The sequence below is a fragment of the Triturus cristatus genome, chromosome 5_1 (genome assembly GCF_964204655.1).
Source record: "Triturus cristatus chromosome 5_1, aTriCri1.1, whole genome shotgun sequence".
NCBI lineage: Eukaryota > Metazoa > Chordata > Amphibia > Caudata > Salamandridae > Triturus > Triturus cristatus.
In genome coordinates, this window is record NC_140587.1 from 18,163,135 (window position 1) to 18,190,721 (window position 27,587).

The 27,587-nt window shown below is 48.0% G+C and overlaps 1 protein-coding gene across 1 annotated transcript in view; it reads left to right on the plus strand.

The window, feature by feature from the left end:
• The window catches only part of LOC146829974 (indolethylamine N-methyltransferase-like), a 154,665-nt gene that overhangs the window by 19,335 nt on the left and 107,743 nt on the right, over window positions 1-27,587 (plus strand). The gene's annotated exons all lie outside the window — the stretch shown is intronic.

A 27,587-nucleotide genomic window follows, 5' to 3' on the forward strand; every position in this document is an offset into this window, starting at 1 on the left:
AATTCATGTTGATCGGCCCACGCTCTAGCCATAACACGCACACAGCTGCAAATATCTGAAACTCGAGTGCCTTTAATATTGCATTTTGCATGCATGATTAGGACACTTTGGAGGAGACCTTTTCCAGACACAGAGCAGAGCTGATCCTGTGATGTGATTCACCTAAGCTGATCTTTACGGTATGGGGTTCCCCATTCAAACCTAGAGACCTTCCAATAGTTAATAAAACTAGCTTTCTTATGAAGGGAGGGTGACCATAATACACTATCATTTATAACATGATGTCTCCCTTCATTTTATATGGTATTGTAACAATGCTGATGGTTTTATTTTTAATCATCTGTCTGCTTATGTTAGCCAAAGTACTGCATCTTAGGACACGTAGTTAAAAATAATCATTTTAAACTATATTGTGTCTCTGATTACTCTTATTGTGGACCGATATGAGAATAATAACGAAAAGGTGTTTCTGATTCCCACCATTCCTGAGAGTACTCTAAGTCGCTTGTTCTAGGTTCATTGGTAGCTTTGAGATGATACGGAGAACGAATGAGACACTGATGCTAGTCGGATAGGGGTTCTGGGTACTAAGGTGAGTTTTTGGTACACCGCAATTCACTGAGATTCTGGTTTCCTGCGCATAGTTCTGTGCATGAGCAGAATCCCTGCAACACAACCACCACAATGGAGATAAAAACACAAACCACAACACCAAAAAACCTGTGATGAGCCACAGCGCGATGAGGAAATCAGCAATAAGCAGTGCCAGGCCTGCAACCCACACTGAGCAGGTGGGAAAAATCACCATAAAAGTAGAAAAAAACACCCAAACACAAACTAACCAACACCCAAGCACCAGGGAAGGAGCCGGCGCAGGCACAGAGGACGACCGCAACCCAACAAGCACCCCGGACAACCAGCCTGGGACCTCGGGAACAGGGAAGGGCAAGGACAACAAGAAGAGGAAGACGAAGTTCAGTCCGCAGGCAAACAGGATCATAGTCACGGAGGTGATGGAACACCATCAACAACTGTTCGTCACCTCCCGCGTGTCATTGGGCACCAAAACTGGAATATGGCGGGACATCGTGGACAAGGTGGATTGTATGACATAATTTCGAAAGACAAAAATTCGACCTACAAAAATATCGCAACAAAAATATCGTGGTCAAGAATATCGACATCCTATCTACAACATGGTAAGTACAAAAATATCGATATTTTAATATCGATGTCAAAAATATCGTAATTCAAAAATATCGTTTTTTTTTTAGTTTAAAAATATATGTAAAATAAACCAAATAATACTTCTAAATCAAAGAAACATAATTAAATATATTGTATAATATGTAAAATTTATAATAAATATATATAATTAAATGAAACTTTAATTAAACATATATATAATATATAATATATACACTTACTTAATAATTACTTTTAATAATAATTTCTGTAACATATAAATTATTACATATTTATTTAAATTACCAATACATCTATACACATAAAACAATAACATTAATAAATATTAAATAATTACATATAGCAAATAATAATCAATAATTTTAATTTGAATAATTTTTATTATTAATTATATATAACAATAGCTAAAATATTACAAAACATATTTAATATCAGACACAATAAAACTACTAGTCCAACTTCAACAAAAACAACAGTAAAGAAAATGTTGGATAGCGTAGGGGTAAAAATATCTATTCCAACTCCCGAGAGTGCAACAGTAGGGAAAACATTGGATAGCGTAGAAGTAAAAATTACTATTCCAACTCCAAAGAGTGCAACAGTAGGGAAAGCGTTGGATAGCGTAGGGGTAAAAATTACTATTCCAACTCCAGAGAGTGCAATAGTAGGGAAAGTGTTGGATAGCGTAATGGTAAAAATTACTATTCCCACTCCAGAGAGTGCAATAGTAGGGAAAGTGTTGGATAGCGTAAGGGTAAAAATTACTATTCCCACTCCAGACAGTGCAACAGTAGGGAAAACGTTGGATAGCGTAGGGGTACAAATAACTATTCCAACTCCAAAGAGTGCAACAGTAGGGAAAACGTTGGATAGCGTAGGGGTAAAAATTACTATTCCAACTCCAGAGAGTGCAATAGTAGGGAAAGTGTTGGATAGCGTAAGTGTAAAATTCACTATTCCCACTCCAGACAGTGCAACAGTAGAGAAAAGGTTGGATAGCGTAGGGGTAAAAATTACTATTACAACTCCAAAGAGTGCAACAGTAGGGAAAGCGCTGGATAGCGTAGGGGTAAAAATTACTATTCCAACTCCAGAGAGTGCAACAGTAGGGAAAGCGCTGGATAGCGTAGGGGTAAAAATTACTATTCCCACTCCAGATAGTAAAACAGTTGGGAAAGCACTAGATAGCATAGTGATTCTATTAACATTATAACCAATTCAATAATTTCTTATAAAAAAATTGCATGTTAACAATGTTTTAAAAAAAAAAATATTATTAAATACCAATTATGTAAAATAAATATTTAAATAAATAAATTTTAATTACATCCCACACTATTCCCCCTTTAACACACAACACACTACACATAAAAATTCACATAATTAATTTAATTATGAATTAATCACTTAATAAAATTAAATCACCAATTAATTACTAATTAACAATTAATTAATTAACTATAACAATAAAGAAATATTATTAATAAACTAATTATAATTTATATAATTAACCAAATAATAAAGTAATTTTACAATTAATAATTAATTAAAAATTAATTAATCTATTAATCACATTAATTACCAATTATTAATTGATTACAAATTAATTAATCATAAATACCAATGAAACAATACATATTAATTCATTAATTATAATTACATTACTTCCCACCCTATTCCCCTATAAACCCACAACCCACTACACATTAAAATTCACATAATTAATTTAATTATCAATTAATCACTTAATAAAATTAAATCACCAATTAATTACTAATTAACAATTAATTAATTAACAAAAATCAATATTAATAACAAACTAATTATAATGTATATAATTAACCAATTAATAAAATAATTGTACAATTAATAATTAATTAACAATTAATTAATCAATTAATTACCAATTATTAATTAATTACCAATTAATTAATCATAAATACCAATTAAACAATACATATTAATTCATTAATTATAATTAAATTACTTCCCACCCTATTCCCCTATCAACCCACAACCCGCTCTGATACTAAAACGCTAAATTAAATGTAAAATAATTATAAATCTCTAAACATTTATTTTTAAATGTATTAAAATACATTACAATAATCTTTAACATACAAATAAAATACATATTAAATGACATTACACTAAATAAATATCGATATTATTGACATCGAAATTTTTACTTACGATATTACTTACATCGATATTAATTACTTCGATATTATTAACTTCGATATTACTTACCTTGGGATCGATATTCTGTCCATCGATATTCTTGACTTCGATATTCTGTACCTACGATATTAAAAACACGATATTATTGTAGGTCGAAATTTAAAACTCGATATTTTGGCTAACCACCGACAAGGTGAATGCCGTCGGAGAGCACAAGAGGACAATGGACGAGGTCAAGAGGCGATGGAATGACATCAAGTGGAAGACCAAGGAGAAACTCGCAGCCAATCAGAAGACAGCAATGCAGACTGGAGGTGGGGGCCCAGCGCCAAAGCTCGTGCTGGATGACATGGAGGAGCTGGTGTTGACAGTCATCAGTGTGAATACTCTGGCCGGAGTTGGGGGATCGGACACTGCTCAACAGGACACAACACAACCGCAACAGGGAGAGTGACCACCAGGTACTGGGGGGACGGTTGGGAGATGGCCACAATGGCACACATGCACAATCAAGCAGAGCACAGTGCACACCCCCAATGACTCTGGGTCATCACCCGGATCTATAGAATGTCACAATTTACAATGCCATGCTGTCTGAATGGCAACATGTACCATGGGGCTACATACATGTGGACACATTGCAATACACCATCTCCCCTTCACATTGCAGGGCCACCGTCAACACCCCCTGCAGAGCAGTCACAGCCACTCTTCACTGAAGATGAGGAGGACAATCCCAGCATCGACACCCAAGCACTCCTAGACATCATTGACATCATCCGCGACTCACCTCCAGGATCAGGGCTGACCAGCTGCATCGAGAAGACCACACCCACCACCCAAACCACCCAGCAGGAGGCACCCATGGCCCCGGCAGTCTCCCAATACCCCCAGGAACAACACACGACCTTCCATCACCGTGTGCTGGAGGCCCAGAAGGAGACGGCTGAGCAGGTGCGGGTGGGGTTTGACCTCATGGACACCAAACTGGACGCCATGCATGACTGTTTAGGCCCACTCAATGGTCTCCAACGAGCCCTAACTGACATCACTGGAGTCCTGATGCAGACAGAAAAACACATGTCTGCTCAGAGGGGCACCAGCAATAGCAGCCGAGAGATGGCACACATGCGGATGCTCATGGAGGACATGGTGTGGATGGAGGCGGAAAGGATGTCAGCCACCGCTGCACATCAGCGAAATGTAGATGGGATCTACCATGCCCTGTAGACCATCATCATGGCATTGCTGCCACAAGGCGTGGCGCTGATGAATACTGCTGCCCGCACACCATCCAATCTCCGCCCTCTGGTGTGTCAGTGCCTCACAGTGCAGCAGGCGTATCCAATCCGGCACATGATGTGTCACTGCTACATAGTGTGGCCAATAATCCTCCTCCGGCCCCTAATGTGTTAGTGGCACACAGTGCCGAAGCCAGTACTGCAACACCCACAGGTGGGGCAGAGCACACATCCAGGGACTAGTACGTGGATGGGTTTGTGATCAGGAGGCACTAGTATTCATTTCCGCCACCTGGCCTGTTTCTGCTTGGTGCCGCACATGGTCTCATGACGTTCCACTGACCCCCGATACACTCCGATGCACTCACCTTGGACAGCGACATGGACTGCCATATCCTGTTTGATGACCAATGACAAGGTGACCAGACTGTGGACTGTGGACTGTACCCTTCCTCTTTCGCAGTACTTGTGATCCCCGGATGGACTCTGGCTGGCCCTCCACGGGCCAATATTGTGTAGTGTGCTCGGCATTGCCCTGTACCGTTCCAGCTGCAGAACTGCACTGGATGTGCAATAAACATCCAGTGACGCACTGCTGTGTCATGTCTTTCATCATTCATGTATGCATGTGTGGATGAATTTAGGGACAGTGATTTCCCTTGCGTCAATGATGCTCATCCTGTGTGATGCCACTCAGAGGGTGCCACATTGCATATTGTGTACTGGGTCCCGTGAACACTACAACATGGACACACGCATCAGTCACTTCCATGTCCGGACATGGACTGAACCACACCCAGAGCCCACGAGTCATTGTTGCAAGCCCTGCGCTAGTCTGGCGTATGGCAGGCCAGACCACTCCGCTAATGCTCCAAGGGAGGGCCCTCATTGCTACCCGTCGCAGGCATACTCGCTGGTGGTGTGCAGGTTACTGGTCTAGTTGTCAGCATGTCACAGCCACTTGCCGAGGGCAGGTTTGAACGTACACCACACCCATCCAGCGGAGGCATCAGAGGCCATGTGAACCCACAAATATAAGGGGCTGATGACGTCACATTCCCCTCTGCCGGTGGTGACTGGATGACGGCCGTTCCATGGTTCCCAATCATAAAGGGCCCATGAGTTGTTGCGCACAGGGTTAGTGGCACCCGAAGCCTTGCAGGCGTCACAGGCCTACCACCACATGGCGCTGACTGGGGTTGCACAGGGTTAGTGGCACCCGGAGGATTGTGGGCGGCACAGGCACCCCGCCATGGGACAGTGACTTTGGATGCACTGAGTCAGTGGCACCTTCAGCTGCTGAGCAGGTATGCAGCCTGCCATGGTGCCCCGTCCCGGTGGTCCGGAGAGCTCAGGTTTTGTGTGCCCTGCTGGACTGCAGTGTAGGCCAGAGCCAGTGGGCAGCTCGGCCTACTGCCATGTGGTTTAGCTTCCGGGATCCCAGAGTTAGTGGCACCCATTGAACTGAGCGGGTGTGCAGCCTGCGATGATGCCGGGTGCACTGGTATGTCCTATGCCATGGAGTAATCAAGACCCAGCACCAAACGTGAGACCTGGTGTCCTGCGGAGCGTGGCTGCATGGTGTGGAGAGTGCCATGTCTGCGGCCCCCCGGCTTGGGGCTTGCAGCAGCACGTGGTGGGACCTCCTGTCTACATGCCGGTGGCGAAAGGTGAGCAGTGAGGCCTGGGTGTGCATTGGCAGGCATGCTCCAATGGACGGCGGGTGGGCCTGGGGTGCCTATGCCTGAGTGTGCATGGGCGGGCAGCCGATGTTGTCTTGTGCATGTGTGTGTACTGTGCCAATCATGTTTCAGGACTCTATTTCAGATGACGGCTCTGTCTCAGATGTGTGACCTGGTGTACTGCTATACGTACCGGCAATTGGTTGGAGACACACCGGTGGCAGCAGGTGAGCAGTATGGCCTGAGTGCGCAGGTGCGGCACTCTCTCTCTCTCTCTCACCCCCTCTCTTCTTCTTCTCTCTCTCTCTTCCTCCTCCTCTTCTTCTCTCTTTCTCCCTCTCTCTTCTTCTCTCTCTCTTGCTCTCTCCCCCTCTCTTCTTCTCTCTCTCTCTCTCGCTCCCCCTCTCTTCTTCTCTCTCTCTTCCCCTCACTTCTTATCTCTCTCTCTCTCCCTCTCTTCCTCTCTCTCTCCTTCACTCTCTCTCTGTCCTTTGATGTGCGCAGGACACACCTGCTCATCATGATTTTTTTCTTGCAGGCTGTGACCTACGCATTGTCCCGAGGGGAGCCACCATGTTTCTTCATTTAATTTCAGTGTTCCTTTTAATACATTTTCATTTGTTGCTTCGAAAGTGAATGTGTGAAGCTCCTTTCTGTGACAACACATGCATGTCACCAGTTGTGATTGAGCGACATCAAGCGGATTATTTGGAGTCCTGACGCTGACGGGAGAGAAAAACACCTGTCTGCTCAGAGGGGCACAAGCGATAGCATCCTTGAGCTGGCACACATGTGAATGCTCATGGAGGACTCGGTGAGGATGGAGGCGGAAAGAATCGCAGCCACTGCTGCACATCAGCGAAATGCAGCTGGGATCTACCATGCCCTGTAGACCATCATCATAGCATTGCTGCCACAAGCCGTGGTGCTGATGAATGCTGCCTCCCCCACACCATCCACATCTCCGCCCTCTCAGTTGTCAGTGCCTCACAGTGCAGCAGGCATATTCACTCCGGCACCAGATGTGTCACTGCCACACAGTGTGGCCAACAATCCTCCTCCGGCCCCTGATGTGTTAGTGGCACACAGTGCCGCAGCCAGTACTGCAACACCCACAAGTGGGGCAGAGCACATATCCAGGGACTAGTACGTGGATGGGTTTGTGATCAGGAGGCACTAGTATTCATTTCCACCACCTGGCCTGTCTCTGCTTGGTGCCGCACATGGCCTCATGACCTTCCACTGACCCCCGATACACTCCGATGCACTTACCTTGGACAGCGACATGGGCTGCCATATTTTGATTGATGACTAATGACACGGCGACCAGGCTGCGGACTGTACCCTTCCACTTCCGCAATACTTGTCATCCTCGGATGGACTCTGGCTGGCTCTCCATGGGCCCATATTGTGTAGTGTGCTTGGCATTGCCCTGTATCGCTCCAGCTGCAGAACTGCACTGGATGTGCAATAAACTTCCAGTAACGCACTGCTGTGTCATGTCTTTCATCATTTATGTATGCATGTGTAGATGAATGTAGGGACAGTGATTTCCCTTGCGTCGATGATGCTCATCCTGTGTGATGCCACTCAGAGGGTGCTACATTGCATATTGTGTACCGGGTCCCGTGAACACTACAACATGGACACACGCATCAGTCACTTCCATGTCCGGGCATGGACTGAACCACACCCAGAGCCCACGAGTCATTGTTGCAAGCCCTGCGCTGGTCCGGCGTATGGCAGGCCAGACCACTCCGCTAACACGCCGAGGAAGGGCCCTCATTGCTACCCGTCGCAGGCATACTCGCTGGTGGTGTGCAGGTTACTGGTCTAGATGTCAGCATGTCACAGCCACTCCCTGAGGACAGGTTTGCACGCACACCACACCCATCCTGCGGAGGCATGACAGGCCATGTGACCCCACAAATATAAGGGGCTGATGACATCACATTCCCCTCTGCCGGTGGTGACTGGAAGACGGACGCTCCATGGTTCCCTATCATAAAGGGCCCATGAGTTGTTGTGCACAGGGTTAGTGACACCCGAAGCCTTGTGGCCGTCACAGGTCTACCACCACGTGGCGCTGACTGGGGTTGCACAGGGTTAGTGGCACCCTAGGCATTGCGGCTGGCACTGGCGCCTCGCCACTGGACGGTGACTTTGGGTGCACTGAGTCATTGGCACCTTAAGCTGCTGAGCAGGTATGCAGCCTGCCATGATGCCCCGTCCCGGCGGTCCAGACCGCTCAGGTTTTGTGTGCACTGCTGGACTGCAGTGTAGGCCAGAGCCAGTGGGCAGCACAGGACTACCACCACATGGTGTGGAGAGTGCCATGTCTGCGGGCCCCAGGCTTGTGGCTTGCAGCAGCATGTGGTGGGACCTCCAGTCTACATGCCGGTGACGGAAGGTGAGCAGTGAGGCCTGGGTGTGCATTGGCAGGCATGCTCCGATGGCCGGCAGGTGGGGCTGGGGTGCCTCTGCCTGGGAGTCCATGGGCGGGCAGGCGATGTTGTCTTGTGCAAGTGTGTGCACTGTGCCAATCATGTTTCAGGACTCTATTTCAGATGACGACTCTGTCTCAGATGTGTGACCTGGTGTACTGCTATATGTACCGGCAAGTGGTTGGAGACACACCGGTGGCAGCAGGTGAGCAGTATGGCCTGAGTGTGCAGGGGCTGTACTCTCTCTCTCTCCTCCTCTCTTCTTCTTCTTTCTCTCTCTCTCCCCCCTCTCTTCTTCTCTCTTTCTCTCTCTCTCCCCCTCTCTTCTTCTCTCTCTCTCTCTCTCCCACTCTCTTTTTCTCTCTCTCTCTCCCTCTTTTCCTCTCTCTCTCCTTCGCTCTCTCTCTGTCCTTTGATGTGCGCAGGACACACCTTCTCATCATGATTTTTATCTAGCAGGCTGTGACCAACGCATTGTCCCGTGGGGAGCCGCCATGTTTCTTCATTTCATTTCAGTGTTCCTTTTAATAAATTTTCATTTGTTGCTTCGAAAGTGAATGTGTGATGCTCATTTCTGTGATGACACATGCATGTCACCAGTTGTGATTGTGCGGCATGAAGCGGAATATTTTGTAGCTGATGTGGCATGTCTTTGGTCGGTGGGGTGCCGGGGAGTGGGGGTCCTGGGGCTGGTGGCGGAGGTTGTTGTTACCCTTGTGGCTCTCCGGGCTGTATGTTCGGTCGCCCGGGTGCATCTGCTGTTCTTCAGGTGTGGCTGTGAGCTTTGCTCCCTTTTGTGGTGCAGGCTGCAGTCCGACTTTGCACCAGGTCGTAGCAGGTGATATTTTCCTGCTGCTAACACGCCCTATTGCCTGGTTTGTGTTCTTATCGCAGTTCTGTCTGGTCGTTGTGAATGTTGTGGAGTAGTGTTGTCACGGGTTTTGGCACGGGAACCCATACTCTGCATCTCATTAGCGATAGTTGCAGGGGTTATCTGTGGCAATATTTTTTGCGGCTGCTTTCGAAGGGATACCGGTGGTATAGGCTGTTAGCACCAGCTTGTGAATAGGGCGATCATTTTATTGCCACTTTGGCTGCGATAAAGTGCTGTTAACTCGGCGATAAGTCCTTCAGAATATCCCCCTCTGTCTCTTGAGTTGCTCCATATGGTATTTCTGGAGTACCTTCCACTTCCACCAGGGGTCGAGCTACTCTTTCTCTTGAGTTACTCCGTATGGTGTTTCCTGAGTACCTTCCACTGCTTCCAGGGGCCGAGCTTTTCTGTCTCCTGGTTACTCCATAAAGTGTTTACCTACCACCTTCCACTGCCGCCAGAGGGGCGAGCTTCACAGTGTCTTTGCTGCTCCAAATGGTGTTTACTGAGTACCTACCACTTCTTTCAGTGGGCAAGCTTCTCTGTCTTTTGAGTCGCTCCATATGGTATTTCCTGAGTACCTTCCACTTCAGCCAGGGGTTGAGCTTCTCTGTCTCTTGAGTTACTCCGTATAGTGTTTTTCTGATTACCTTCCACTGCTTCCAAGGGGCGAGCCTCTCTGTTTCCTGAGTTACTCAATATTTCCTGAGTACCTTCCACTGCTGGCCCGCAGTCAAGTTTCACTGTCTCCTGAGTAGCTATCACTGTGGCTGGAGTTGAACCTCGCTGTCTCTTGAGTCAGAGCTGGGTTCTCTCTCCTCTTTGCTGGGCTTTATGTGAAACTTCAGAGGTTCCACTGTTGCCAGATGGTAGGTTTGCTTGGCGTCAACAGCCACTCCCATGACAGCCTGCATGGCCACTTCTTTTCCCCATGCTTTATCACATGACTCACCAATCATTAATCACCTGAACGTCTGGTGCGTGACAGACTGCATCACCTCTTCAAGACACGTCGCATCACAGATTGCAAGCCGCTTTGTGACGTCTCACCCCCACAACTGCCCGATGTTCAGGAATAATATTCTGGTCTTTGACAACTTCTGACAAAACCAGGATAAACCACTTTGGAGGAAGGTTCAAGTCCTGTGAGGCGCAAACCTCATACTAAGGAAATACAAGTCTGACCTCTGACAGACTGGCTTGAAATTCTATGGACATATCTGTTTGAAAGAAGAAATTAGACCAGGCCCTGACAAGGCGGCTGCCTTCACCTAAGTGATAACCCTTAAAAACCTGTCAGTGCTCCTCTTTATGGCCTGGCCAGATGCTCTACAGGGCACATCCCGAACCTTGTATCCACCGCTGATGGAACAAACTAACAAACAAAGGGGCATTTACAAGGGCTTTGCAGCATGCTTGCACCACGCAACGTGGTACATGCACAACGCAAATCTCTCATTATATCTATGAAGCCATGCAAAGCCACTCTGCATGACTTTGAAGGGCTTCACAAATATGGAGTCATTCAAAGCAGCGCAAATCGCTGCATTGCCTTACTCTGCGTAATGTAGGTGTTCCATGATCGTTGCGGTGGGTATTCTCACGCAGCACGCATTAATTTTGATGCATTCCCAGATTTACATGGACTTGTAAACATCAAAAATGCTTCATAATCTTAGGCCTCCCTGGGGAGGCAAAAGGAAGAGAAATATGTTTATCTCTCCATGTTTTTTCCTCTTTGTGTGCTGCATTCTGCATCACACATTTATGGATCATTTTTGTGCAGGAAGTTGCTCCTTCCTATGTTATGTTATGTTCAAACATTTATAAAGTGTATGGCCGCCCCAGCAATGAGGTGTCCCAGCGCTAGAGATTGAAAAGCAGGGTAGGTGAGAGAAAAAAGCGAAATGTCAGAAAATATCCAGGTCTTTATGGCCCTCCTGAAAGCCCAGTGGTTCTGGATGGGATGTGCCAAGTGGAGAGAGGCGGAAAGTTCCAGTGGGTGGGTGCTAATGCCCTAAATGAACGTCCGCCTGCTCACTGGAGCCTTTTAATCACATCTTAGTAGACCCAAGGAGCAGCGCATTGCAATTGTCTATCCTCGAGAGCACAGTGGAGTGAATTGTTATGTGGCGAATGTGGGACTCAAAAAGTCCAAAAATGGGCTTTAAGACACGTAAGAGTCTGAAGCAAGTGCCTGTCGCTGATTTAGCCCGGGCATCGAAGGATAGAGCGCTGTCCACCCAGTCACCCAAGTTCTTAACAACTGTTTTTGGCTACGGGGCAGGCGAAGCGCGGAAGGCCACCAGTGGGTGCCCCATAGATGGGTATCTCTTCCTAGAAGGAGAATTTCTTATTTGTTTGAATGGCCATCAAATCTTCTTTGATTTTCATGGGGTCCTGCATAGGGTCATTGGAAAAGCAGAACACCAGCTGTGTGTCATCGGCATATGATACCAAGGTAATGTTGAGAGATTTCGCAACCAGTTCCAGCGGACGGATGTAAATATTAAACCGAGTGGGGCTCAATGCAGAGCCCTGGGGGACCCCATAGCGCAGCAATTGAGTATTGGATTGATAGGGCGGGGAAATGACTTGAAAAGTTCTATCAGCTAGGAATGACATAAACCAGGTCAGAGCTTTGCCACCAATACAAATCTCTGGCAACCGGTGCAACAAGATCTTATGGGAGACCGTGTCGAATGTTGCACTCAGATCAAGCAAAATCAATGCCGAAGAACTGCCCTTGTCCAGTGAGATTCGTAGCAGCTCAGTGACTACTAACAGAGCAGATTACGTGCTATGCCAGGGTCGAAAACCGTTTTGGGAGGGGTCCAGAATTGAGTTTAATTCCAGGAACTGAGTAGCACTGACATGTGATTCCGTCCTTTTTAGCACAGAAAGGGAGCAGAGAGTTTGGACGGAAGTTTTTAGGCCTAGAGATGTCCAGCATAGGTTTTTTTAGCAGTGGAATAACTTTAGTATGTTTCCAAGAATCCGGTACCGAACCTGAACACAGAGCCAGATAAGTTAGTTCCAGACACCCAGGGAGCAGGCAGTCCTGGAACTTCAGGAAGAGGTCAGGTTTGATGGGATGATCTGGAGAACCAATACAGAAGGGTATGCTGTTCCTGACTGAACAATACAGTTTGCAGAAGTGAGACAGAGCTCACTTAATATCTAGATGAAAGAGGGTGATTCCTCCTTTTGGAGTTAAGACCCTCACACACCCAGCCAGCTAGGTGTCATGCTTCATCATTGGGTCTACTCCTCGTCGGGTCGGCGCTGCAATACCTGACGCGCACCCTCGAAGGGGCTCTTTAGCGGAGATCTTTTATTCCTTGCTGTAAAGTGCAGTGCGTGTGAGGGGCCTAGTGAGTGTAGATGTGGTAAGAAGTGTGCTAGAAATGGGGGTCTCTAGTTGGCAAGGGCTTGCACCTTTGTCCAAATAGGGACCATTCTGCCTAGTAAGGATAAGGGAGTTACACTCCTAAAATAACCCCTGCTCACCCCCTTGGTAGCTTAGTGAAGAAGAGTAGGATCTGCTTCACATGGGTACCCTGACTTTTTGCTGGTGTTGCACTGTTTTTTGACCTTAGTCTGGCTGTGGCCCTGCTAATCAGGACCCCAGCCTAGCTGCTTCCTCTCTGAAATGGTTTGCATGTACATTAGGTAGATATCTAATTGGATTCTGTATTGCCTTATAAGCCCCTAGTATATGGTATACTATGTACCTAGGGCAAAGGTACCTCAGAGGCCTACCAGGGGCTGAAGCATGTAATATGCCACCCCTGGGAGGCACTCCAAAATGGCACCACAGGTCTGCTATTGCAGCCTGGGTAAGGTGGTGCATGCACCCCTTACTGTGGTATAGGCTACCTATATCACCACCATTGCACACACATATAAAACCTATAAATCACTCCTATGGCAGGCCTTAGCAATCTTGAAGGCAGAGTGCTTGTTTTTTTTGTGAGAGGGTGCCCCTGCATGAACAGTGCCCCTCTGCAGCGTTTGGAGTACCTCCTCTGGTGCTGTTTGTGGTGCAGCCTGACCATATACTCTTAAGTGCATTATAACCTCGCTGTAAATGCTAACTTTGGGATGGCTGCACGGAAATATGTTGTGTTTGTTGTCAAACACTTTGGAATACTACCCTCCTGCCAGTTATGGTGCCGGGGGTAGCATTCCACCCTTCTAGAGGGAGAGACATGTTCACACTGGTCTAACCCGGTAGGACTTTCTAGAGCCATGGCATCACAAAATGGATGCCACTGCATGGGTCTGGCCTCTTGCTGCTGACCGAAACTCTGGCAAGGGAGGCCTGGACAATAGGTTTCCTCTCCCAGACAGGCAGATGTTTATTGGGGCTGGGCGGGAGCACTCTCTGGTGCTTTGAAGTCCTGCACTGGGGGCACACTTGATGTCCCTGTGCATAGTCCATTTCAAACCGGTTGCAGGGGCTACCTGCCCCTGGTCTGGCACGAAACTAGACAAAGGAAATGGGTGTAACCAACCCTCTTTCCAAACACTCCCATAGGTGGGTCCCTAGAGTATGTCCAACCCCCAAACTTAGTATAAGTATGGGAACCCAGTCCTTGCGACTTTAGGTTACCCTGGACGAAACTCTGCAATATATATCCTGGACCTTAGACTTTCTATCTCGACTAGAAGATGGAAGAAATCTCCCTTGGGGTCAAGGAGTTACTCCCCTGCTTGACAGGCACCAAAGAAGCAACTGTCCGGGGTGCAATTCCGAAGCTTCCATTGGACGTCAAAGTCTCTGCATCACCAGAGGTGGATTTCCTGACATCCCTGAGGCTACCCTGAGTCCACAGCAAAGCTGAGGCCCGTGGCTATCGTGGGTGATGAGGAACTGTGACCCCTGGGCACCGCGTACTATTGCTGGTACATCAACTTCTTGTTCATCCTTGAAGTTCTGCTTTGGGTTCCTAGTAGCCATAGCCTTGAGCTCTGACTGCACCGAAGATCTCTGGCCTTCATTCCACGAGTGACCCGTGGGCCAGGTTCCAGTGCGACCGCTCGGGGCTCCTTCACGATCGCTAGCCCATTGACTAGTGGGTCCCCACAAAGGCAACTCCTCTTCTGCTTGGGCTTTCCTGGTTTCTCCAAATGTGGCCTGACTTACCTTTGCTGGGTGAGTCCCTCAGACCTTGCTGGTCTGCATCGATGTCCTTCTTCTCTTTCCATGAAACTTGCCGTTGCCAAGGCTTGTGGGGTCCAATCTGGTCACCGACACCGCACCACTCGACATACTTCATGGGACAGCTCGAATCCAGCTCCTGGTTATCATCAGCACTTCCTGGACCTCATGGCTGAAGAGTCATGACACCCGTCAACTCACCTGAAGCACCCAACATCTGTGGGCATTGGTCCATCCTGCCCTCAGTCACTGGCAAGTGACCCAGACTCTGTCCCCTCTGTGTTCAGGTTCCTTCCATCCTAGATCCAGGCTTGGATCTCTTCGGACACTTCTCCTCTTCACGGCAGAAGCAGTTCTTCACCAGCTTCCATTGTAATCGACGACGCGACCCAACACCAAAAGACACCTATGCACCCGGCTTCCCTGGGTGAGGTAACACGAGTACTCCAGTGCTCCCATGGGTGCTAGACCTGGAACTTCTTAAGTCCAAAAGGGTTTGGTCCTGACTCGATTCTAAGCATCACAAATCTTTAAATTTTCAACCGCGTCATTGCCCATAGAAGCCAACGGGAACCCGCGGTTGTGTTTGCACGCTGCACACGGCCCCCGTGGGTGCCCTTCAAATATTTGAAATATAGGTCAACATTCAAAATAAACCAGGGAGGGAATTCTCTATTTTTGTGCCCTGACGAAAGCCCCTGACCATTTTGTTGGCAATTCTAAGAGGGCTGAAACATGTTGGCAAACTCCTTAGGGTCTTAGGACCATCAACTCCGAAGAGACCCGTTTTTCATTTTTTTAATATCCATTGCATCCCCGCGAATAAAGGGATACCTGGGGAAACAATAGGATTTTTAATCTTTAAACCCCCCTGGCCTCTATCTTCTAAGAGCTCCCTGAAAGACGGTTGAGCCCACCCAGACCTTTAGGAGTCTTGGTGAACCCAATGATGAAGCATGACACCAATAGGGTGTGTGAGGGTTAATTAACAAAAGGAATTTTTTCCTTCTCGCAACAGCGGAGTATATCAATCTACAGGAGAGTTAGATTTCTCAGGCATGTACTAAATCATTGTCCTGATGATGATCCTACTATTTTCCTGAAAGGCTCGAAACGTCGTCGACCCAAACAAAACAGCTTGCACATGAATCCATTGTGTAAAAAAGTGTATTGGCTGTTTTTCCAAGCTTGACTCAATTGATACTTTACAAGCCATAATTGTCTTGCCTGAAATGTCCTTGTGTGTTTTGTATTTGTTATGTTCCCTACCGGATACAGGACTGTGTCCCACAAGAATCTTGTTTTCATAATTGTTTATTACTTTATTCTTATATTAAATCGTTTTTCCGGCTGGACACTCTGAATATAGCATTGATTTCAATCTATATTTATCTCATTGTCATCTTAATTGTTCATGATATTCCCCTAGCAGGACACCTAAACCAGAACAAGAATTGGGACAGAATTGTCCCTTACTTTCACTGGCCCCACATGTCTGAAGACACAAAGGAGTTTTGTGGTACCTGTGTAACCTGTCAAGCCGTTGGCAAAGCAGATGGCACTACAAAGGCCCTCCTGATACCACTACCTGTGGTGGGTGTACCCTTTGAAAGGGTAGGGATTAACATAGTTGGTCCCATGGATCTCCAATCATCATCTGGGCACAGATTTATACTGGTGGTGGTGGATCATGCCACCAGGTACCCGTCCCAGAGGCAATTCCCCTACGGACCACTACAGCACCTGTGGTGGCAAGAGCTCTCTTGAAAGTATTCTTAAGAGTAGTCTTTCCTAAGGAGGTAGTATCTGACAGGGATGCAAACTTCATGTCTTGTGACTTGACTGCAATGTGGAAAGAGTGTGGAGTGAACTACAAATTCACCACACCCTATCACCCACAATGCAATGGATTAGTTGAGAGATTCAACAAACCCTTAAAGGGCATGATTGAAGGACTCCCAGAGAAGCTTAGGCGAAAATGGGACCTACTCGTGCCCTGCCTTTTATTTGCATACAGGGAGGTGCCTCAAAAGGGGGTTGGTTACAGCCCATTTGAACTTTTGTTTGTTCACCCTGTCAGGGGTCCATTGTGTTTGGTGAAGGAAGGATGAGAGTTACCTCTCAAGCCCCCAAAGCAAGACATAGTAGACTATATACTTGGTCTTCGCTCCAGGATAGCTGACGACATGAAAAAGGCAAACAAAAAACCTTGAGGCTAGCCAGGAACTGCAGAAAGACTGGCATGACCAAAAGGCTGTACTGACTGTTTCCTGCCTGGACAGAACGTCTGGGTGTTGGAGCCTGTGTCCCCAGCAGCCCTCCAGGACAAATGGAGTGGCCCCCATGTAATTTCTGAACAGAAAGGGGATGTTACCTACTTGGTAGACCTTGGAACCCCTAGGAGTCCCCATAGGATGCTTCATGTCAACAGACTTAAACCATATGTTGACAGGGCAGACATGGGCTTGCTCATGGCTACTGATGAAGGACAGGAGGAAGAGAATAACCCACTCCCTGACCTGCTTTCTCAGAACCCTGATGAAGGGTCAGTTTATGGTGTAGCCTTGGCAGGCAGCCTCACTGCCCAGCAGCAAGCTGCCTGCAGAAAACTTCTCAGCCAGTTCAGACATATGTTTTCTCTGACTCCAAGTCAGACCACCTGGTGCACTCATGAAGTGGACACTGGGGACAGTCTACCTGTGAAGAATAAGATCTACAGGCAACCTGATCATGTCAGGGACTGTATAAGAACAGAAGTCCAACAGATGTTGGATCTGGGTGTGATTGAACCCTCAGTTAGCCCTTGGGCTAATCCAGTAGTCCTGGTACCCAAACCTCACACCAGTGGTGGGAAAAGAAAGATGAGGTTTTGTGTAGACTACAGGGGTCTCAATGCAGTCACTAGGACTGATGCCCATCCCATCCCCAGGGCAGATGAGCTAATAGATACTTTGGCCTCAGCCAAGTTTCTTAACACATTTGACCTGACAGCTGGCTACTGGCTGATCAGACTAGCTGATGATGCAAAGCCAAAGACAGCATTTTCCACCCCTAGTGGGCGCTATTAAATTGTGGTAATGCCCTTTGGTTTGAAGAATGCACCTGCCACTTTACAAAGGTTGGTGAATCAAGTCCTTACAGGCCTGGAAGACTTTAGTGCAGAATATCTATATGCTATTGCTGTCTTTAGCTCCACCTGGGAGGATCACCTGGTCCACCTGAGGAATGTTTTGGAGGCCCTGCAAAAGGCAGGCCTAACTATCAAGGCTACTAAGTGCCAGATAGGGCAGAGTCAGGTTGTGTACCTGGTCCACCTTTTAGGTGGATGCCAGATTCAACCATTACAGAGCAAAATCCAGACCTTAATGGACTGGGATGCTCCAACTACCCAGACCCAGGTGAGAGCCTTCTTAGGCCAGACTGGGTACTATAGGAGATTTGTCAAGGGGTATGGATCAATAGTGACACCCCTGAATGGCTTAACTTCTAAAAAGATGCCCAAAAAGGTTCAGTGGACAGCTAGCTGTCAAAAGGCATTTGATGACCTGAAGCAGGTCATGTGCACTGCTCCCATTCTGCAGAGTCCTGACTACTCCAAGAAGTTCATTGTCCAAACAGATGCATCTGAATTGGGGGTAGGGGCTGTACTGTCACGTTGGTCAATCAACTAAGAAAGAAAATCAAAACCGGTTCAAGTAATATCTATTTGGGCCTAGGGAGTACCTTTTTCCAGTTCCGTTTTGCTTTATAATAGGGACCTACTCTCTAGGCCCAAATAGATATTCCTTGAACCGGTTTTGATTTTCTTTCTTAGTTGATTGTCTCTTACCCCGCATAAACCGGTTCTCCATTATGCATTCGGGGTCCCCCTCTCGTAAATGGTTTCTCTGTCACGTTGGTCAGCCATTGAGAGGGAGGCATTTGCTGTGGTTTGGGCTCTGAAGAAGTTGAGGCCATACTTTTTTGGTACTCACTTCCTTGTTCAGACAGACCATACGCCCCTCTTATGGCTAAAACAAATGAAGGGTGAAAACCCCAAACTGCTTAGGTGGTCCATTTCCCTAAAGGGGATAGACTTTACAGTGGAACATAGACCTGGGAGTAACTATGCCAATGCAGATGGGCTCTCTAGGTATTTCAACTTAGAACATGAAGATTCAACTGGTCAAGGTTAGTTTAATGTCCTGCATTGGGGGGGGGGGGTTTGTAGGAGAGTAGGATCTGTTTCACATGGGTATCCCCACTTTATACTGGTGTTTCACTGTTTTTCGACCTTAGTCTGGCTGTGGCCCTGCTAATCAGGACCACAGCCTAGATGCTACCTCTCTAAAATGGTTTGCAGGTACATATCAAATTGGATTCTGGAGTGCCTTATAAGCCCCTTGTATATGGTGTACTATGTACCTAGGGCATAGGTACCTCAGAGGCCTACCAGGGGCTGAAGCAAGTATTATGCCACCCCTGGGAAGAACTCCAAAATGGCACCACAGGTCTGCTACTGCAACCTGGGTAAGGGTGTGCTTGCACCCCTTACTGTGGTATAGGCTACCTATATCACTACCTTATGCAGACACATATAAACCTATTAGCCAATCAAATGGCAGGCCTTGACAATCCTAAAGGCAGAGTGCTTGTTTTTATGTGAGAGGGTGCCCAAGCATGAGCTGAGGTCCTCTGCAGCATTCGGAAATACTTCCTTATGGCTGTTCTGTGATACAGCCATACCATATACTCTTAAGTGCATTATAACCTTGTGGTAAATGCTAACTTTGGAATGGCTGCATCAAAACATGTTGTGTTTAGTGTCAAACGCTTTGGAATACTGCCCCCCCACCAGTCCTGGTGGTGGGGGTAGCATTCCACCCTTCTAGAGGGAGAGACATGTTCACACTGGTTTAACCCGGTTAAATCTTTCCAAAGCCCTGGCATCACAAAATGGATGCCACTGCCACAGACACGGGTCTGGCCTCCTGTTGCTAAGGGAAACTCCGGCAGGGGACGCCTGGACAATAGGTTTCCTGTCACAGGGAGGTGTAACCACCTCCCCAGACAGGTAGATGTGTATTGGGGCAGGGTGGGTGCATTCAGAGAATGCTTTTGAGACACTGCCTGGGGCACACAATGTGTTTCTGTGCATAGCCAAGTTCAAACTGGTTGCAGGGGTACTCAGCCCCTGCTCTGGCGTGAAACTGGACAAAGGGGAAGGGGTGTAACCACCCCCACCCCAGGCTCACCCATAGGTGGGGCCTTAGAGTTAGTCCATCCCCTAAACTTAGTATAAGTATAGGAATCCAGTCCCTAGGAATTTAGATTACCCTGGATGAACCTTTGTAACATATATCCTGGACCTTTGACTTTCTATCACGACTTGAAGATGGAAGAAATCTCCCTTGGGGTCAAGGAGTGACTCCCCTGCTTGGCAGGCACCAAAGAAGCAACTGAGCAGTCTGCAATTCTGAAGCTCCCGCCGGACGCCGAAGTCTCTGCATCCACAGAGGTGGATTTCCAGACTTCTGCGAGGCTACCCTGAGTCCACAGTAAAGTTGAGGCCGATGGCTATCGTGGGTAAAGTGGAACCATGACCCCTGGACACCACAAACTTTTGCAGCAACACTATCTTCCTGGTCAACCTTGAAGTTGTGCTTTGGGCTCTGAGTAGCCCCAGCCTTGAGCTTCTCCTGCACCAAAGATTGTTGTGAATCGTGGGCCAGCTTCCAGTGCGACCGCTTGAGGCTCCTTCGCGATCCCTAGCCTGTTGGCTGGCAGGTCCCCACGAAGGCAACTCCACTTCTGCTGGGGCTTTTCTGGTTGCTCCAGACTTGCCTTACTTACCCTTGCTGGGTGAGTCTATGAGACCTTGCTGTTCTGCACCGCAGTCCTTTCTATGATTTCCTGTAACTTGCCGTTGCCAAGGCTTGTTGGGTCCTTTCTGGTCGCCGACACTGCAGCACTCGACAGACTTTGCGGGCAGCTCGAATCCGGCTCGTTAACTTCATCAATGCCTCATGGACCTTGTGGCTGAAGCACCCGACATCTGCGGGCATTGGTCCATCCTGCCCTTGGTCACTGGCAAGTGACCCAGACCCTGTCTCCTCTGCTTTCAGGTTCCTTACATCCTAGATCCAGGCTTGGATCTCTCCGGACACTTCTCCTCTTCACGGCAGCAGCAGTTCTTTTCAGGCTTCCATTAAAATGGACGACGCGACCGACACCAACAGACACATATGCACACGGTTTCCCTGGGTGAGGTAACTTGAGTACTCCGGTACTCTCATGGGTGCTAGCCCTAGAGCTACCTAAGTCCAAGAGGGTTTGGTCCTGACTCGATTAGAAGTGTCCCTAATCTTTAAAATTCCAACCATGACATTCCTCATAGAAAGTAAGAGGAACCCGCGGTTGTGTTCTCACACTGCATAAAGTTCCCGTGGGTCCCCTGTGTCACTACCTTAGGTGGTTCCTTGGGGTCCCAGCGATTCTAGAGGCAATAGCCCTAGTGCCTATTACAGTCGTGGTTCTTATACCACTTTTTTAGTATATGGTTTGGTACACCCCTAGGGCTCAAACGTGTATTTGTGCTTTTACTGATGCTTAATCACTTGTAACTTTAGTACTGCGAACTCCAGTCTCATAAAGAGACTAGAGGGGTGTGTTTAACCTTAAATACATATATTTTGAATATATACCTTGTGTGGTTGTCTTTTCTTTTGATCATTCAAGAGATTATAGTCTGGTAAAACAAGCTGCTTTAGATTCCTTCAAGACTTAGCCTGAAGGCTGCTCTCCATAGCTACCACTAGGATAGCTTTCACATAAGGTTGTCTTTTACCATTCAACATAAGGGGTTGTTTGCACTGATACAAGGTGCCTACTAGAACTAGTGGACAGTATATATCAGGCCACCTTCTCACACCTGCCCTCAGGGAGTGGCTGTGACATGCTGACAACTAGACAAGTGACCTGCACACCACCAGCGAGTTCGCCTGCGACGGGGAGCAATGAGGGCCCCCCTCTGAGCGTAAGCAGAGTGGTATGGCCTGCCATACGCCAGACCAGCATAGGACTTGCTGCAATGACAAGTGGGCACTGGGTGTGGTTCAGTCCATGTCAGGAAAAGGAAGTGAGTGATGCGTGTGTCCCTTTTGTAGTGTCCATGGGACCCGGTACACCAAATGCAATGTAGCACCCTCTGACTGGCATCCCACAGGATGAGCATCATTGATGCAAGGGAAATCACTGCCCCTACATTCATCCACACATGCATACATGAATGATGAAAGATATGACACAGCAGTGCGTCAATGGATGTTTATTGCACATCCAGTGCAGTTCTGCAGCTGGAGCGGTACAGGGCAATGCCGAGCACACTACACAATATTGGCCCGTGGAGGGCCAGCCAGAGTCCATCCGGGGATCACAAGGAGGAAGGGTACAGTCCATAGTCCACAGTCTGGTCGCCTTTTCATTGGTCATCAAACAAGATATGGCAGTCCATGTCGCTGTCCAAGGTGAGTGCATCGGAGTGTATCGGGGGTCAGTGGAAGGTCATGAGACCATGTGCGGCACCAAGCAGAAACAGGCCAGGTGGCAGAAATGAATCCTAGTGCCTCCTGATCACAAACCCATCCACGTACTAGTCCCTGGATGTGTGCTCTGCCCCACCTGTGGGTGTTGCAGTACTGGCTGCGGCACTGTGTGCAACTAACACATTAGGGGCCGGAGGAGGATTGTTGGCCACACTATCCAGCAGTGGCACATCATGTGCCGGATTGGATATGCCTGCTGCACTGTGAGGCACTGACACACCAGAGGGCAGAGATGTGGATGGTGTGGGGGCAGCGGCATTCATCAGCGCCACGCCTTGTGGCAGCAATGCCATGATGATGGTCTACAGGGCATGGTAGATCCCAGCTACATTTCGCTGATGTGCAGCGGTGGCTGACATCCTTTTCGCCTACATCCGCACCAAGTCCTCCATGAGCATTCACATGTGTGCCAGCTCACGGATGCTATCGCTTGCGTTTTTCTCTCCCCGTCTGCGTCAGGACTCCAAATAATCCGCTTGATGTCGCCTTAATCACAACTGGTGACATGCATGTGTTGTCACAGAAAGGAGCATCACACATTCACTTTCGAAGCAACAAATGAAAATTTATTAAAAGGAACACTGAAATGAAATGAAGAAACATGGTGGCTCCCCTCGGGACAATGCGTAGGTTACAGCCTGCAAGAAAAAAACCATGATGAGAAGGTGCGTCCTGCGCACATCAAAGGACAGAGAGAGAGTGAAGGAGAGAGAAGGAAGAGAGGGAGAGAGAGAGAGATAAGAAGTGAGTGGGAGAGAGAGAGAGAGAAGAAGAGAGGGGTAGCGAGAGAGAGAGAGAGAGAGAGAGAGAAGAAGAGAGGGGGAGAAAGAGAGAGAGAGAAAAAGAGAGGGGGAGAGAGCAAGAGAGAGAAGAAGAGAGAGGGAGAAAGAGAGAAGAAGAGGAGGAGGAAGAGAGAGAGAGAAGAAGAAGAGAGGGGGAGAGAGAGAGAGAGAGAGAGTGCCGCCCCTGCGCACTCAGGCCATACTGCTCACCTGCTGCCACTGGTGTGTCTCCAACCAATTGCCGGTATGTATAGCAGTACACCAGGTCACACATCTGAGACAGAGCCGTCATCTGAAATAGAGTCCTGAAACATGATTGGCACAGTACACACACTTGCACAAGACAACATCGCCTGCCCGCCCATGCACACCCAGGCAGAGGCACCCCAGCCCCTCCTGCCACCCATCGGAGCATGCCCGCCAATGCACACCTAGGACTCACTGCTCACCTTCCGTCACTGGCGTGTAGACAGGAGGTCCCACCACATGCTGCTGCAAGCCATAAGCCTGGGGCCCACAGACTTGGCACTCTCCACACCATGCAGCCATGCTCCGCAGGCCACCAGGTCTCACGTTTGGTGCTGGGTCTTGATTACTCCATGGCATAGGACATACCAGTGCACCCGGCATCATCGCAGGCTGCACACCCGCTCAGTTCAATGGGTGCCACTAACTCTGGGATCCCGTAAGCTAAACCACGTGGCAGTAGGCCCGAGCTGCCCACTGGCTCTGGCCTAGACTGCAGTCCAGCAGGGCACACAAAACCTGAGCTCTCCGGACCACCGGGACGGGGCATCATGGCAGGCTAGCGCTGGAGCCACTCTGAGCGGACAGGTTTTCTTTTCTCCGCGTCACAACTCCAGCGATGTCAGTCAGGGCTTGTTGGAGACCATGTGGGGGACATAGACACCCAAGGATGGTGTCCAGTTTGGCAGCCATGATGCCGAAGCCCACCCGCACCTGCTCAGCCGTCTCCATCTGGCACTCCAGCACACAGCGTTGGAAGGCCGTGTGTTGTTCCTGGAGGACTTGGGAGGGTGCAGGGGGTGTGGGTGCCTTCTGCTGGGTGGTTTGGGTGGTGGGTGGGGACTCATCAATGTAGCTGGGTGAGTGGTGGATGAGGTCAATGATGTCTTGGAAGGTTTGGGTGTCGATGCTGGTGTTGTCCTCCTCGTTATCCGTGAAGAGTGACTGGAACTGCTCTGCAGGAGGTGTTGACGGTGCCCCTGCTATGTAAAGGAGAGATGGTGTATTACAATGCGTCCACATGTATGTAGCCGCATGGTACAGGTTGACATTCTGACAGCATGGCATTATACATTGTGACAGTCTGTGGGTCTGTGCGAGGAGCAAGGGTCATTGTGGGTGTGTACTGTGCCCTGCTTTATTGTGCATGTGTGCCAAGATTTTTCCTACCTGCCAGGTGTGTGTTGCAGGCCTGGCGCTGCTTAACGCTGATTTCCTCATCGCGCTTTGACTCAACGCAGGTTTTTTGGTGTTGTGATTTTATCTACGTCAAGGTGGTTTTATCGCAGACATTGTCCGCGGTTTCAGCAGACTATCGCATGCTACCGCCTTGTTGTGAATCGCACGTTGTCACGGGCGATGGGCTGCGATATTGAAAGTTGCGTTACGCTACTCTTGCGCTAGTTATCACACGTTCTTGTGAATATACCCTTGAATTTGATTAATTGTGTGGAGGAGGTGAATGTATTTTCCCATTTGTTGTTTTTTGGACCTTCTTAGGGCACATAAAAAACCTAGTTACATATTCAATAAAACCATTGGTTTTTATGCTTAATCGCAGAATCCCCCCCCTATCCGTTTCTTTTCTACTGTAACTAGCTACTGTCACTTTTATCCGACTCTTAACAGCTGAAATGTAACATTAGACCGGTACCATCTTTCCTCCCCCGTGCTATTCGGTGACAAATTTCAAACAGAAAAGATCAATAAGCTACTTTGTTACTGTGTGTACGCGCGTCTATTCTGCTATTCTGGCAGGAGTGCACACAAAGTATTGAACGCCTCTTCTTCTTGTAACGTTTTCGCTGCCTTTCAGTTTCCTTGTGCTTTTTTTGTAGTGAATAAGTCTGTGTTCTGCATCCATTTGAAAATACTCATCTTTCTGTGCTTGTGACCTTCTGAAATTGTGTTTCAGACCCCTGTGATCCAAACATGGGCACAGAATAGAAGTTACGACTGTGAACTGCCCTTTAGACTGCTTTGTGTCCACACTCTTCTGATACACAAGGCTCCGAATCTGCTGGCTAGTTCTACAAAAATGGCTTTCCTTCTCAGACTGCTTAACCGTCGCCAGAAGATCAAACCTATGGGGGCTTTGCTCTCAGTGGCAATGACATGTTGTGGTAGATGCACGGCAAGATCCAAAGACAGGTCGCCTTATACACCAAGTATTCCTCGTACAGGACTCCCGCAGGTCCCCCTCTCACGCAGCGGCAGTGGCAGGGCTGGGAGGAGGCAGGAGTGCTGACGGTTGGGGATTGCTATCGCGATGGTACGCTACTCCCGCTATATGACTTCTGGACTATCATGACTTACCACAGGGACAGTCTTTGAACTATCATAATAAACGGGGAGCACTGGCTGAGCTTTGGGGAGGAGACACTATGGAACCTGCCAATCATGCGGCCCTTCATGCAATGGTAACTTTGGGTATGGCGGGACTCCTGGTAAAATGGCTCTACCTAGCAATAATGTAAACGACTACCCGGCCTTGGCCTCGAGTGAAGGAGAGATGAGAGGGCACCATAATTAGACAGCTGATTGAGAAGGAGTGGAATACGGTCCTGGGAAGCCCAAAAAAGTGTCTAGAAATGCGGCTTTTAAGCTCCTACAATTCAATATCCTCCATAAAACATATCTTAGCCCCCACAGGTTGAATGTATTGTATAGCAGGAGCGATCAGGCCTGCGCCAGATGTTCATTACTCAATGCCAACTTTGACCATATGGTATGGTCTTGCCCTGGGCAGTAGACACTGTCAACAGGGTCTTGGGGCGCAAACTAGTATACTCCCCGGAGGTGTGCCTTCTGGGACTCTTCCCAAGACCAAAACCCCAAAATATGGATCACAGGTTTGTAGACCTGGATTTCCTCTTGGCTAAGAGACGACTAGCCCTTAGGGGGAAGGCAAAGCTGAGTCTATTCGTCGTAGATTTGGAGACTGATGTATCCTGTTGGGTTAGAGCACAGGAGAAGTCCTTGATCTGGGAAGATAAGATTTCGAAGTGGTGCAAGCCTTTGGCTGAGCCGTGGTCGGACATACTGCAAGCATGGGACACATGCAGCACACCGCATCAAGAGTCACAAACAAGCATGACTGACTATGAGGGTCCAGGAGTGGCACACAACCCCTAATAACTAGCTGACTAGAGTGGTACGTGGGCAAGATTTAGCCCCGGGTAAACGGACTGGGTTAGCCCCCCTATATCAGGCAGCTACTAGGATGCCTCCATGGATATGTGTGTTGCTGGTCCCTGCTCCTAAAAATATGGGGCTCTCTTGGCATTCCCCTCTTCTTTCTCCCCCACTCTAGAGGCCCCCCAACCTATTAGTAGTGCTACTCACATTGCCTTTGTTAATGATAACGACTGAAGAACCCTGGTAGGCGTGCAGCTGTTAGTTGTGCATCACGTTTATGGATGCACTGAGTTTGTTTACCTTCTTGTTTCCTTTTTTACTTTAGATTTTTCTGAACTATTGTATGGCAGTCACATATGCACCCAAAAACATAGGTATGTGTGTTTTTTTAGGGATGATAACAAACCCAGCCATTCACTCTCACACACGCTGCCACAGCGAGAGGTTAATTTATTGTTAACATAAAGCCAGAGGCGATGATCACGTTGGAATCAATAATCCTGATCTCACTGATGCAGTGGGCTGATATCTTGACTCAGAGGTATACAAATAATATCACAGTAAGAGAAATGTTAGAAATGATGTCTGCAATGACATCCCTGCTACGGACATGAAACTGTAATTAATGTGGAAATGTTACTTTTCTCCAAATGCCAATAGAACCGATCTTTAAAAAATAACAGGGATTCAGTAGCTTCACCTGGTCCATCTTTCTCTATGGAAAGCGAATAGGATGGGTTACAGAGTCATTGCTTGTTAAGGGTAATGGTGGTTGTCATCCAGCAGTCCAGATGCCCCCTTTGTCTTTAAGAAGCGAGGAGAGCACTTACGTGCTTTGCAGAAATTACAGGGCAGTGAGGGCCCATCTCCTTGTTGAGGCTGCTCTGCAGTTTTTCAAAAAGGAGCATTCTGTTTGGGTCTTGGTAGGTTTCCCTAGATGGATGCCGACCCCGAGACCAAAAACGCAGATGCTCCCTAGGGGATGCTGGGTAGGGAAATGTTGGGGGACCCACGCAAATCATACCTTGCTGGACTCCCCCGGGTGT